This window comes from Triturus cristatus, chromosome 6, assembly GCF_964204655.1.
Source record: "Triturus cristatus chromosome 6, aTriCri1.1, whole genome shotgun sequence".
Taxonomy (NCBI): domain Eukaryota; kingdom Metazoa; phylum Chordata; class Amphibia; order Caudata; family Salamandridae; genus Triturus; species Triturus cristatus.
Genome location: NC_140589.1, coordinates 1097308100 through 1097323504, shown reverse-complemented (window position 1 = coordinate 1097323504; position 15405 = coordinate 1097308100).

The following is a 15405-nucleotide window of genomic DNA, read 5'->3' as shown; positions in this document are numbered from 1 at the left end:
CTTACTCTGGCCTAATAACTAAGGTCTTAGACTCGTACTCTGGCCTAATAGCTAAGGTCTTAGACTCGTACTCTGGCCTAATGGTTAAGGTCTTAACTCTTACTCTGGCCTAATAGCTAAGGTCTTAGACTCATACTCTGGCCTAATAGCTAAGGTCTTAACTCTTACTCTGGCCTAATAGCTAAGGTCTTAACTCTTACTCTGGCCTAATAGCTAAGGTCTTAGACTCGTACTCTGGCCTAATAGCTAAGGTCTTAACTCTTACTCTGGCCTACTGGTTAAGGTCTTAACTCTTACTCTGGCCTAATAGCTAAGGTCTTAGACTCGTACTCTGGCCTAATAGCTAAGGTCTTAGACTCATACTCTGGCCTACAGTTTAAGGTCTTAACTCTTACTCCAGCCTACTGGTTAAGTTCTTAACTCTTACTCTGGAATAATAGCTAAGGTCTTAGACTCATACTCTGGCCTAATAGCTAAGGTCTTAACTCTTACTCTGGCCTATTAGCTAAGGTCTTACTCATACTCTGGCCTAATAGCTAAGGTCTTAGACTCGTACTCTGGCCTTATAGCTAAGGTCTTAACTCTTACTCTGGCCTACTGGTTAAGGTCTTAACTCTTACTCTGGCCTAATAACTAAGGTCTTAGACTCGTACTCTTGCCTAATAGCTAAGGTCTTAACTCTTACTCTGGCCTAATAGCTAAGGTCTTAGACTCATACTCTGGCCTAATAGCTAAGGTCTTAGACTCATACTATGGCCTAATAGCTAAGGTCTTAACTCTTACTCTGGCCTAATAGCTAAGGTCTTACTCTTACTCTGGCCTAATAGCTAAGGTCTTAGACTCGTAGTCTGGCCTAATAGCTAAGGTCTTAACTCTTACTCCGGCCTACTGTTTAAGTTCTTAACTCTTACTCTGGCCTAATAGCTAAGGTCTTAGACTCATACTCTGGCCTACTGGTTGAGGTCTTAACTCTTACTCTGGTCTAATAGCTAAGGTCTTAGACTCGTACTCTGGCCAAATGGTTAAGGTCTTAACTCTTACTCTGGCCTACTGGTTAAGGTCTTAACTCTTACTCTGGCCTAATAGCTAAGGTCTTAAATCTTACTCTGGCCTAATGGTTAAGGTCTTAACTCTTACTCTGCCCTACTGGCTAAGGTCTTAATAGCTAAGGTCTTAACTCTTACTCTGGCCTAATAGCTAAGGTCTTAACTCTTACTCTGGCCGAATAGCAAAGGTCTTAGATTCGTACTCTGGCCTAATGGTTAAGGTCTTAACTCTTACTCTGGCCTAATAGCTAAGGTCTTAACTCTAACTCTGGCCTAATAGCTAAGGTCTTAGACTCGTACTCTGGCCTAATGGTTAAGGTCTTAGATCTTACTCTGGCCTAATAGCTAAGGTCTTAGACTCATACTCTGGCCTAATAGCTAAGGTCTTAGACTCGTACTCTGGCCTACTGGTTAAGTTCTTAACTCTTACTCTGGCCTAATAGCTAAGGTCTTAACTCTTACTCTGGCCTAATAACTAAGGTCTTAGACTCGTACTCTGGCCTAATAGCTAAGGTCTTAACTCTTACTCTGGCCTAATAGCTAAGGTCTTAACTCTTAGTCTGGCCTAATAGCTAAGGTCTTAGACTCGTACTCTGGCCTAATGGTTAAGGTCTTAACTCTTACTCTGGCCTAATAGATAAGGTCTTAGACTCATACTCTGGCCTAAAAGCTAAGGTCTTAACTCTTACTCTGGCCTAATAGCTAAGGTCTTAGACTCGTACTCTGGCCTAATAGCTAAGGTCTTAACTCTTACTCTGGCCTACTGGTTAAGGTCTTAACTCTTACTCTGGCCTAATAGCTAAGGTCTTAGACTCGTACTCTGGCCTAATAGCTAAGGTCTTAGACTCGTACTCTGGCCTACAGTTTAAGGTCTTAACTCTTACTCCAGCCTACTGGTTAAGTTCTTAACTCTTAGTCTGGAATAATAGCTAAGGTCTTAGACTCATACTCTGGCCTAATAGCTAAGGTCTTAACTCTTACTCTGGCCTAATAGCTAAGGTCTTACTCATACTCTGGCCTAATAGCTAAGGTCTTAGACTCGTACTCTGGCCTAATAGCTAAGGTCTTAACTCTTACTCTGGCCTACTGGTTAAGGTCTTAACTCTTACTCTGGCCTAATAACTAAGGTCTTAGACTCGTACTCTTGCCTAATAGCTAAGGTCTTAACTCTTACTCTGGCCTAATAGCTAAGGTCTTAGACTCATACTCTGGCCTAATAGCTAAGGTCTTAGACTCATACTCTGGCCTACTGGGTAAGGTCTTAACTCTTACTCTGGCCTACTGGTTAAGGTCTTAACGATTACTCTGGCCTAATAGCTAAGGTCTTAGACTCATACTCTGGCCTACTGGGTAAGGTCTTAACTCTTACTCTGGCCTACTGGTTATGGTCTTAACTCTTACTCTGGCCTAATAGCTAAGGTCTTAGACTCGTACTCTGGCCTAATGGTTAAGGTCTTAATTCTTACTCTGGCCTAATAGCTAAGGTCTTAGACTCGTACTATGGCCTACAGGTTAAGGTCTTAACTCTTACACTGGCCTACTGGTTAAGGTCTTAACTCTTACTATGGTCTACCGGTTAAGGTCTTAACTCTTACTCTGGCCTACTGGTTAAGGTCTTAACTCTTACTCTGGCCTAATAGCTAAGGTCTTAGACTCGTACTCTGGCCTAATGGTTAAGGTCTTAACTCTTACTCTGGCCTAATAGCTAAGGTCTTAACTCTTACTCTGGCCGAATAGCTAAGGTCTTAGATTCGTACTCTGGCCTAACGGTTAAGGTCTTAACTCTTACTCTGGCCTAATAGCTAAGGCCTTAACTCTTACTCTGGCCTAATAGCTAAGGTCTTAGACTCGTACTCTGGCCTAATGGTTAAGGTCTTAACTCTTACTCTGGCCTAATAGCTAAGGTCTTAGACTCGTACTCTGGCCTAATAGCTAAGGTCTTAGACTCATACTCTGGCCTAATAGCTAAGGTCTTAGACTGGTACTCTGGCCTACTGGTTAAGTTCTTAACTCTTACTCTGGCCAAATAGCTAAGGTCTTAACTCTTACTCTGGCCTAATAACTAAGGTCTTAGACTCGTACTCTGGCCTAATAGCTAAGGTCTTAGACTCGTACTCTGGCCTAATGGTTAAGGTCTTAACTCTTACTCTGGCCTAATAGCTAAGGTCTTAGACTCATACTCTGGCCTAATAGCTAAGGTCTTAACTCTTACTCTGGCCTAATAGCTAAGGTCTTAACTCTTACTCTGGCCTAATAGCTAAGGTCTTAGACTCGTACTCTGGCCTAATAGCTAAGGTCTTAACTCTTACTCTGGCCTACTGGTTAAGGTCTTAACTCTTACTCTGGCCTAATAGCTAAGGTCTTAGACTCGTACTCTGGCCTAATAGCTAAGGTCTTAGACTCATACTCTGGCCTACAGTTTAAGGTCTTAACTCTTACTCCAGCCTACTGGTTAAGTTCTTAACTCTTACTCTGGAATAATAGCTAAGGTCTTAGACTCATACTCTGGCCTAATAGCTAAGGTCTTAACTCTTACTCTGGCCTAATAGCCAAGGTCTTACTCATACTCTGGCCTAATAGCTAAGGTCTTAGACTCGTATTCTGGCCTAATAGCTAAGGTCTTAACTCTTACTCTGGCCTACTGGTTAAGGTCTTAACTCTTACTCTGGCCTAATAACTAAGGTCTTAGACTCGTACTCTTGCCTAATAGCTAAGGTCTTAACTCTTACTCTGGCCCAATAGCTAAGGTCTTAGACTCATACTCTGGCCTAATAGCTAAGGTCTTAACTCTTACTCTGGCCTAATAGCTAAGGTCTTACTCTTACTCTGGCCTAATAGCTAAGGTCTTAGACTCGTAGTCTGGCCTAATAGTTAAGGTCTTAACTCTTACTCCGGCCTACTGTTTAAGTTCTTAACTCTTACTCTGGCCTAATAGCTAAGGTCTTAGACTCATACTCTGGCCTACTGGTTGAGGTCTTAACTCTTACTCTGGCCTAATAGCTAAGGTCTTAGACTCGTACTCTGGCCAAATGGTTAAGGTCTTAACTCTTACTCTGGCCTACTGGTTAAGGTCTTAACTCTTACTCTGGCCTAATAGCTAAGGTCTTAAATCTTTCTCTGGCCTAATGGTTAAGGTCTTAACTCTTACTCTGCCCTACTGGCTAAGGTCTTAATAGCTAAGGTCTTAACTCTTACTCTGGCCTAATAGCTAAGGTCTTAACTCTTACTCTGGCCGAATAGCAAAGGTCTTAGATTCGTACTCTGGCCTAATGGTTAAGGTCTTAACTCTTACTCTGGCCTAATAGCTAAGGTCTTAACTCTAACTCTGGCCTAATAGCTAAGGTCTTAGACTCGTACTCTGGCCTAATGGTTAAGGTGTTAGATCTTACTCTGGCCTAATAGCTAAGGTCTTAGACTCATACTCTGGCCTAATAGCTAAGGTCTTAGACTCGTACTCTGGCCTACTGGTTAAGTTCTTAACTCTTACTCTGGCCTAATAGCTAAGGTCCTAACTCTTACTCTGGCCTAATAACTAAGGTCTTAGACTCGTACTCTGGCCTAATAGCTAAGGTCTTAACTCTTACTCTGGCCTAATAGCTAAGGTCTTAACTCTTAGTCTGGCCTAATAGCTAAGGTCTTAGACTCGTACTCTGGCCTAATGGTTAAGGTCTTAACTCTTACTCTGGCCTAATAGCTAAGGTCTTAGACTCGTACTCTGGCCTAATAGCTAAGGTCTTAACTCTTACTCCGGCCTACTGGTTAAGTTCTTAACTCTTACTCTGGCCTAATAGCTAAGGTCTTAACTCTTACTCTGGCCTAATAGCAAAGGTCTTAGACTCGTAATCTGGCCTAATGGTTAAGGTCTTAACTCTTACTCTGGCCTAATAGCTAAGGTCTTAACTCTTACTCTGACCTAATAGCTAAGGTCTTAGACTCGTACTATGGCCTACAGGTTAAGGTCTTAACTCTTACTCTGGCCTACTGCTTAAGGTCTTAACTCTTACTCTGGCCTAATAGCTGAGGTCCTAGACTCGTACTCTGGCCTACTGGTTAAGGTCTTAACTTTTACTCTGGCCTAATAGCTAAGGTCATAACTCTTACTCTGGCCTAATAGCTAAGGTCTTCGACTCGTACTCTGGCCTAATGGTTAAGGTATTAACTCTTATTCTGGCCTACTGGTTAAGGTCTTAACTCTTACTCTGGCCTAATAGCTAAGGTCTTAGACTCGTACTCTGGCCTACTGGTTAAGGTCTTAACTCTTACTCTGGCCTAATAGCTAAGGTCTTAACTCTTACTCTGGCCTAAGAGCTAAGGTCGTAACTCTTACTCTGGCCGAATAGCTACGGTCTTAGACTCGTTCTCTTTCCTAATGGTTAAGGTGTTAACTCTTACTCTGGCCTAATAGCTAAGGTCTTAACTCTTACTCTGGCCTAATAGCTAAGGTCTTAGACTGGTACTCGGGCCTAATGGTTAAGGTCTTAATTCTTACTCTGGCCTAAAAGCTAAGGTCTTAGACTCGTACTATGGCCTACAGGTTAAGGTCTTAACTCTTACACTGGCCTACTGGTTAAGGTCTTAGACATTACTCTGGCCTAATGGTTAAGGTCTTAACTCTAACACTGGCCTAATAGCTAAGGTCTTAACTCTCACTCTGGCCTAATAGCTAAGGTCTTAGACTCGTACTCTGGCCTAATGGTTAAGGTCTTAACTCTTACTCTGGCCTAATAGCTAAGGTCTTAGACTCGTACTCTGGCCTAATGGTTAAGGTCTTAACTCTTACTCTGGCCTACTGACTAAGGTCTTAACTCTTACTCTGGCCTAATAGCTAAGGTCTTAACTCTTACTCTGGCCTAATAGCTAAGGTCTTAACTCTTACTCTGGCCAAATAGCTAAGGTCTTAGATTCGTACTCTGGCCTAACGGTTAAGGTCTTAACTCTTACTCTGGCCTAATAGCTAAGGTCTTAGACTCGTACTCTGGCCTAATGGTTAAGGTCTTAACTCTTACTCTGGCCTAATAGCTAAGGTCTTAGACTCGTACTCTGGCCTAATAGCTAAGGTCTTAGACTCATACTCTGGCCTAATAGCTAAGGTCTTAGACTGGTACTCTGGCCTACTGGTTAAGTTCTTAAATCTTACTCTGGCCAAATAGCTAAGGTCTTAACTCTTACTCTGGCCTAATAACTAAGGTCTTAGACTCGTACTCTGGCCTAATAGCTAAGGTCTTAGACTCGTACTCTGGCCTAATGGTTAAGGTCTTAACTCTTACTCTGGCCTAATAGCTAAGGTCTTAGACTCATACTCTGGCCTAATAGCTAAGGTCTTAACTCTTACTCTGGCCTAATACCTAAGGTCTTAACTCTTACTCTGGCCTAATAGCTAAGGTCTTAGACTCGTACTCTGGCCTAATAGCTAAGGTCTTAACTCTTACTCTGGCCTACTGGTTAAGGTCTTAACTCTTACTCTGGCCTAATAGCTAAGGTCTTAGACTCGTACTCTGGCCTAATAGCTAAGGTCTTAGACTTGTACTCTGGCCTACAGTTTAAGGTCTTAACTCTTACTCCAGCCTACTGGTTAAGTTCTTAACTCTTAGTCTGGAATAATAGCTAAGGTCTTAGACTCATACTCTGGCCTAATAGCTAAGGTCTTAACTCTTACTCTGGCCTAATAGCTAAGGTCTTACTCATACTCTGGCCTAATAGCTAAGGTCTTAGACTCGTACTCTGGCCTAATAGCTAAGGTCTTAACTCTTACTCTGGCCTACTGGTTAAGGTCTTAACTCTTACTCTGGCCTAATAACTAAGGTCTTAGACTCGTCCTCTTGCCTAATAGCTAAGGTCTTAACTCTTACTCTGGCCTAATAGCTAAGGTCTTAGACTCATACTCTGGCCTAATAGCTAAGGTCTTAGACTCATACTCTGGCCTACTGGGTAAGGTCTTAACTCTTACTCTGGCCTACTGGTTAAGGTCTTAACGATGACTCTGGCCTAATAGCTAAGGTCTTAGACTCATACTCTGGCCTACTGGGTAAGGTCTTAACTCTTACTCTGGTCTACTGGTTATGGTCTTAACTCTTACTCTGGCCTAATAGCTAAGGTCTTAGACTCGTACTCTGGCCTAATGGTTAAGGTCTTAATTCTTACTCTGGCCTAATAGCTAAGGTCCTTAGACTCGTACTATGGCCTACAGGTTAAGGTCTTAACTCTTACACTGGCCTAATAACTAAGGTCTTAACTCTTACTCTGGCCGAATAGCTAAGGTTTTAGATTCGTACTCTGGCCTAACGGTTAAGGTCTTAACTCTTACTCTGGCCTAATAGCTAAGGCCTTAACTCTTACTCTGGCCTAATAGCTAAGGTCTTAGACTCGAACTCTGGCCTAATGGTTAAGGTCTTAACTCTTACTCTGGCCTAATAGCTCAGGTCTTAGACTCGTACTCTGGCCTAATAGCTAAGGTCTTAGACTCATACTCTGGCCTAATAGCTAAGGTCTTAGACTGGTACTCTGGCCTACTGGTTAAGTTCTTAACTCTTACTCTGGCCAAATAGCTAAGGTCTTAACTCTTACTCTGGCCTAATAACTAAGGTCTTAGACTCGTACTCTGGCCTAATAGCTAAGGTCTTAGACTCGTACTCTGGCCTAATGGTTAAGGTCTTAACTCTTACTCTGGCCTAATAGCTAAGGTCTTAGACTCATACTCTGGCCTAATAGCTAAGGTCTTAACTCTTACTCTGGCCTAATAGCTAAGGTCTTAACTCTTACTCTGGCCTAATAGCTAAGGTCTTAGACTCGTACTCTGGCCTAATAGCTAAGGTCTTAACTCTTACTCTGGCCTACTGGTTAAGGTCTTAACTCTTACTCTGGCCTAATAGCTAAGGTCTTAGACTCGTACTCTGGCCTAATAGCTAAGGTCTTAGACTCATACTCTGGCCTACAGTTTAAGGTCTTAACTCTTACTCCAGCCTACTGGTTAAGTTCTTAACTCTTACTCTGGAATAATAGCTAAGGTCTTAGACTCATACTCTGGCCTAATAGCTAAGGTCTTAACTCTTACTCTGGCCTAATAGCTAAGGTCTTACTCATACTCTGGCCTAATAGCTAAGGTCTTAGACTCGTACTCTGGCCTTATAGCTAAGGTCTTAACTCTTACTCTGGCCTACTGGTTAAGGTCTTAACTCTTACTCTGGCCTAATAACTAAGGTCTTAGACTCGTACTCTTGCCTAATAGCTAAGGTCTTAACTCTTACTCTGGCCTAATAGCTAAGGTCTTAGACTCATACTCTGGCCTAATAGCTAAGGTCTTAGACTCATACTCTGGCCTAATAGCTAAGGTCTTAACTCTTACTCTGGCCTAATAGCTAAGGTCTTACTCTTACTCTGGCCTAATAACTAAGGTCTTAGACTCGTAGTCTGGCCTAATAGCTAAGGTCTTAACTCTTACTCCGGCCTACTGTTTAAGTTCTTAACTCTTACTCTGGCCTAATAGCTAAGGTCTTAGACTCATACTCTGGCCTACTGGTTGAGGTCTTAACTCTTACTCTGGCCTAATAGCTAAGGTCTTAGACTCGTACTCTGGCCAAATGGTTAAGGTCTTAACTCTTACTCTGGCCTACTGGTTAAGGTCTTAACTCTTACTCTGGCCTAATAGCTAAGGTCTTAAATCTTACTCTGGCCTAATGGTTAAGGTCTTAACTCTTACTCTGCCCTACTGGCTAAGGTCTTAATAGCTAAGGTCTTAACTCTTACTCTGGCCTAATAGCTAAGGTCTTAACTCTTACTCTGGCCGAATAGCAAAGGTCTTAGATTCGTACTCTGGCCTAATGGTTAAGGTCTTAACTCTTACTCTGGCCTAATAGCTAAGGTCTTAACTCTAACTCTGGCCTAATAGCTAAGGTCTTAGACTCGTACTCTGGCCTAATGGTTAAGGTCTTAGATCTTACTCTGGCCTAATAGCTAAGGTCTTAGACTCATACTCTGGCCTAATAGCTAAGGTCTTAGACTCGTACTCTGGCCTACTGGTTAAGTTCTTAACTCTTACTCTGGCCTAATAGCTAAGGTCTTAACTCTTACTCTGGCCTAATAACTAAGGTTATAGACTCGTACTCTGGCCTAATAGCTAGGGTCTTAACTCTTACTCTGGCCTAATAGCTAAGGTCTTAACTCTTAGTCTGGCCTAATAGCTAAGGTCTTAGACTCGTACTCTGGCCTAATGGTTAAGGTCTTAACTCTTACTCTGGCCTAATAGATAAAGTCTTAGACTCATACTCTGGCCTAAAAGCTAAGGTCTTAACTCTTACTCTGGCCTAATAGCTAAGGTCTTAGACTCGTACTCTGGCCTAATAGCTAAGGTCTTAACTCTTACTCTGGCCTACTGGTTAAGGTCTTAACTCTTACTCTGGCCTAATAGCTAAGGTCTTAGACTCGTACTCTGGCCTAATAGCTAAGGTCTTAGACCCGTACTCTGGCCTACAGTTTAAGGTCTTAACTCTTACTCCAGCCTACTGGTTAAGTTCTTAACTCTTAGTCTGGAATAATAGCTAAGGTCTTAGACTCATACTCTGGCCTAATAGCTAAGGTCTTAACTCTTACTCTGGCCTAATAGCTAAGGTCTTACTCATACTCTGGCCTAATAGCTAAGGTCTTAGACTCGTACTCTGGCCTAATAGCTAAGGTCTTAACTCTTACTCTGGCCTACTGGTTAAGGTCTTAACTCTTACTCTGGCCTAATAACTAAGGTCTTAGACTCGTACTCTTGCCTAATAGCTAAGGTCTTAACTCTTACTCTGGCCTAATAGCTAAGGTCTTAGACTCATACTCTGGCCTAATAGCTAAGGTCTTAGACTCATACTCTGGCCTACTGGGTAAGGTCTTAACTCTTACTCTGGCCTACTGGTTAAGGTCTTAACGATTACTCTGGCCTAATAGCTAAGGTCTTAGACTCATACTCTGGCCTACTGGGTAAGGTCTTAACTCTTACTCTGGCCTACTGGTTATGGTCTTAACTCTTACTCTGGCCTAATAGCTAAGGTCTTAGACTCGTACTCTGGCCTAATGGTTAAGGTCTTAATTCTTACTCTGGCCTAATAGCTAAGGTCTTAGACTCGTACTATGGCCTACAGGTTAAGGTCTTAACTCTTACACTGGCCGAATAGCTAAGGTTTTAGATTCGTACTCTGGCCTAACGGTTAAGGTCTTAACTCTTACTCTGGCCTAATAGCTAAGGCCTTAACTCTTACTCTGGCCTAATAGCTAAGGTCTTAGACTCGTACTCTGGCCTAATGGTTAAGGTCTTAACTCTTACTCTGGCCTAATAGCTCAGGTCTTAGACTCGTACTCTGGCCTAATAGCTAAGGTCTTAGACTCATACTCTGGCCTAATAGCTAAGGTCTTAGACTGGTACTCTGGCCTACTGGTTAAGTTCTTAACTCTTACTCTGGCCAAATAGCTAAGGTCTTAACTCTTACTCTGGCCTAATAACTAAGGTCTTAGACTCGTACTCTGGCCTAATAGCTAAGGTCTTAGACTCGTACTCTGGCCTAATGGTTAAGGTCTTAACTCTTACTCTGGCCTAATAGCTAAGGTCTTAGACTCATACTCTGGCCTAATAGCTAAGGTCTTAACTCTTACTCTGGCCTAATAGCTAAGGTCTTAACTCTTACTCTGGCCTAATAGCTAAGGTCTTAGACTCGTACTCTGGCCTAATAGCTAAGGTCTTAACTCTTACTCTGGCCTACTGGTTAAGGTCTTAACTCTTACTCTGGCCTAATAGCTAAGGTCTTAGACTCGTACTCTGGCCTAATAGCTAAGGTCTTAGACTCATACTCTGGCCTACAGTTTAAGGTCTTAACTCTTACTCCAGCCTACTGGTTAAGTTCTTAACTCTTACTCTGGAATAATAGCTAAGGTCTTAGACTCATACTCTGGCCTAATAGCTAAGGTCTTAACTCTTACTCTGGCCTAATAGCTAAGGTCTTACTCATACTCTGGCCTAATAGCTAAGGTCTTAGACTCGTACTCTGGCCTTATAGCTAAGGTCTTAACTCTTACTCTGGCCTACTGGTTAAGGTCTTAACTCTTACTCTGGCCTAATAACTAAGGTCTTAGACTCGTACTCTTGCCTAATAGCTAAGGTCTTAACTCTTACTCTGGCCTAATAGCTAAGGTCTTAGACTCATACTCTGGCCTAATAGCTAAGGTCTTAGACTCATACTGTGGCCTAATAGCTAAGGTCCTAACTCTTACTCTGGCCTAATAGCTAAGGTCTTACTCTTACTCTGGCCTAATAGCTGAGGTCTTAGACTCGTAGTCTGGCCTAATAGCTAAGGTCTTAACTCTTACTCCGGCCTACTGTTTAAGTTCTTAACTCTTACTCTGGCCTAATAGCTAAGGTCTTAGACTCATACTCTGGCCTACTGGTTGAGGTCTTAACTCTTACTCTGGCCTAATAGCTAAGGTCTTAGACTCGTACTCTGGCCAAATGGTTAAGGTCTTAACTCTTACTCTGGCCTACTGGTTAAGGTCTTAACTCTTACTCTGGCCTAATAGCTAAGGTCTTAAATCTTACTCTGGCCTAATGGTTAAGGTCTTAACTCTTACTCTGCCCTACTGGCTAAGGTCTTAATAGCTAAGGTCTTAACTCTTACTCTGGCCTAATAGCTAAGGTCTTAACTCTTACTCTGGCCGAATAGCAAAGGTCTTAGATTCGTACTCTGGCCTAATGGTTAAGGTCTTAACTCTTACTCTGGCCTAATAGCTAAGGTCTTAACTCTAACTCTGGCCTAATAGCTAAGGTCTTAGACTCGTACTCTGGCCTAATGGTTAAGGTCTTAGATCTTACTCTGGCCTAATAGCTAAGGTCTTAGACTCATACTCTGGCCTAATAGCTAAGGTCTTAGACTCGTACTCTGGCCTACTGGTTAAGTTCTTAACTCTTACTCTGGCCTAATAGCTAAGGTCTTAACTCTTACTCTGGCCTAATAACTAAGGTCTTAGACTCGTACTCTGGCCTAATAGCTAAGGTCTTAACTCTTACTCTGGCCTAATAGCTAAGGTCTTAACTCTTAGTCTGGCCTAATAGCTAAGGTCTTAGACTCGTACTCTGGCCTAATGGTTAAGGTCTTAACTCTTACTCTGGCCTAATAGATAAAGTCTTAGACTCATACTCTGGCCTAAAAGCTAAGGTCTTAACTCTTACTCTGGCCTAATAGCTAAGGTCTTAGACTCGTACTCTGGCCTAATAGCTAAGGTCTTAACTCTTACTCTGGCCTACTGGTTAAGGTCTTAACTCTTACTCTGGCCTAATAGCTAAGGTCTTAGACTCGTACTCTGGCCTAATAGCTAAGGTCTTAGACTCGTACTCTGGCCTACAGTTTAAGGTCTTAACTCTTACTCCAGCCTACTGGTTAAGTTCGTAACTCTTAGTCTGGAATAATAGCTATGGTCTTAGACTCATACTCTGGCCTAATAGCTAAGGTCTTAACTCTTACTCTGGCCTAATAGCTAAGGTCTTACTCATACTCTGGCCTAATAGCTAAGGTCTTAGACTCGTACTCTGGCCTAATAGCTAAGGTCTTAACTCTTACTCTGGCCTACTGGTTAAGGTCTTAACTCTTACTCTGGCCTAATAACTAAGGTCTTAGACTCGTACTCTTGCCTAATAGCTAAGGTCTTAACTCTTACTCTGGCCTAATAGCTAAGGTCTTAGACTCATACTCTGGCCTAATAGCTAAGGTCTTAGACTCATACTCTGGCCTACTGGGTAAGGTCTTAACTCTTACTCTGGCCTACTGGTTAAGGTCTTAACGATTACTCTGGCCTAATAGCTAAGGTCTTAGACTCATACTCTGGCCTACTGGGTAAGGTCTTAACTCTTACTCTGGCCTACTGGTTATGGTCTTAACTCTTACTCTGGCCTAATAGCTAAGGTCTTAGACTCGTACTCTGGCCTAATGGTTAAGGTCTTAATTCTTACTCTGGCCTAATAGCTAAGGTCTTAGACTCGTACTATGGCCTACAGGTTAAGGTCTTAACTCTTACACTGGCCTACTGGTTAAGGTCTTAACTCTTACTATGGTCTACCGGTTAAGGTCTTAACTCTTACTCTGGCCTACTGGTTAAGGTCTTAACTCTTACTCTGGCCTAATAGCTAAGGTCTTAGACTCGTACTCTGGCCTAATGGTTAAGGTCTTAACTCTTACTCTGGCCTAATAGCTAAGGTCTTAACTCTTACTCTGGCCGAATAGCTAAGGTCTTAGATTCGTACTCTGGCCTAACGGTTAAGGTCTTAACTCTTACTCTGGCCTAATAGCTAAGGCCTTAACTCTTACTCTGGCCTAATAGCTAAGGTCTTAGACTCGTACTCTGGCCTAATGGTTAAGGTCTTAACTCTTACTCTGGCCTAATAGCTAAGGTCTTAGACTCGTACTCTGGCCTAATAGCTAAGGTCTTAGACTCATACTCTGGCCTAATAGCTAAGGTCTTAGACTGGTACTCTGGCCTACTGGTTAAGTTCTTAACTCTTACTCTGGCCAAATAGCTAAGGTCTTAACTCTTACTCTGGCCTAATAACTAAGGTCTTAGACTCGTACTCTGGCCTAATGGTTAAGGTCTTAACTCTTACTCTGGCCTAATAGCTAAGGTCTTAACTCTTACTCTGGCCGAATAGCTAAGGTTTTAGATTCGTACTCTGGCCTAACGGTTAAGGTCTTAACTCTTACTATGGTCTACCGGTTAAGGTCTTAACTCTTACTCTGGCCTACTGGTTAAGGTCTTAACTCTTACTCTGGCCTAATAGCTAAGGTCTTAGACTCGTACTCTGGCCTAATGGTTAAGGTCTTAACTCTTACTCTGGCCTAATAACTAAGGTCTTAACTCTTACTCTGGCCGAAAAGCTACGGTTTTAGATTCGTACTCTGGCCTAACGGTTAAGGTCTTAACTCTTACTCTGGCCTAATAGCTAAGGCCTTAACTCTTACTCTGGCCTAATAGCTAAGGTCTTAGACTCGTACTCTGGCCTAATGGTTAAGGTCTTAACTCTTACTCTGGCCTAATAGCTCAGGTCTTAGACTCGTACTCTGGCCTAATAGCTAAGGTCTTAGACTCATACTCTGGCCTAATAGCTAAGGTCTTAGACTGGTACTCTGGCCTACTGGTTAAGTTCTTAACTCTTACTCTGGCCAAATAGCTAGGGTCTTAACTCTTACTCTGGCCTAATAACTAAGGTCTTAGACTCGTACTCTGGCCTAATAGCTAAGGTCTTAGACTCGTACTCTGGCCTAATGGTTAAGGTCTTAACTCTTACTCTGGCCTAATAGCTAAGGTCTTAGACTCATACTCTGGCCTAATAGCTAAGGTCTTAACTCTTACTCTGGCCTAATAGCTAAGGTCTTAACTCTTACTCTGGCCTAATAGCTAAGGTCTTAGACTCGTACTCTGGCCTAATAGCTAAGGTCTTAACTCTTACTCTGGCCTACTGGTTAAGGTCTTAACTCTTACTCTGGCCTAATAGATAAAGTCTTAGACTCATACTCTGGCCTAAAAGCTAAGGTCTTAACTCTTACTCTGGCCTAATAGCTAAGGTCTTAGACTCGTACTCTGGCCTAATAGCTAAGGTCTTAACTCTTACTCTGGCCTACTGGTTAAGGTCTTAACTCTTACTCTGGCCTAATAGCTAAGGTCTTAGACTCGTACTCTGGCCTAATAGCTAAGGTCTTAGACTCGTACTCTGGCCTACAGTTTAAGGTCTTAACTCTTACTCCAGCCTACTGGTTAAGTTCTTAACTCTTAGTCTGGAATAATAGCTAAGGTCTTAGACTCATACTCTGGCCTAATAGCTAAGGTCTTAACTCTTACTCTGGCCTAATAGCTAAGGTCTTACTCATACTCTGGCCTAATAGCTAAGGTCTTAGACTCGTACTCTGGCCTAATAGCTAAGGTCTTAACTCTTACTCTGGCCTACTGGTTAAGGTCTTAACTCTTACTCTGGCCTAAAAACTAAGTTCTTAGACTCGTACTCTTGCCTAATAGCTAAGGTCTTAACTCTTACTCTGGCCTAATAGCTAAGGTCTTAGACTCATACTCTGGCCTAATAGCTAAGGTCTTAGACTCATACTCTGGCCTACTGGGTAAGGTCTTAACTCTTACTCTGGCCTACTGGTTAAGGTCTTAACGATTACTCTGGCCTAATAGCTAAGGTCTTAGACTCATACTCTGGCCTACTGGGTAAGGTCTTAACTCTTACTCTGGCCTACTGGTTATGGTCTTAACTCTTACTCTGGCCTAATAGCTAAGGTCTTAGACTCGTACTCTGGCCTAATGGTTAAGGTCTTAATTCTTACTCTGGCCTAATAGCTAAGGTCTTAGA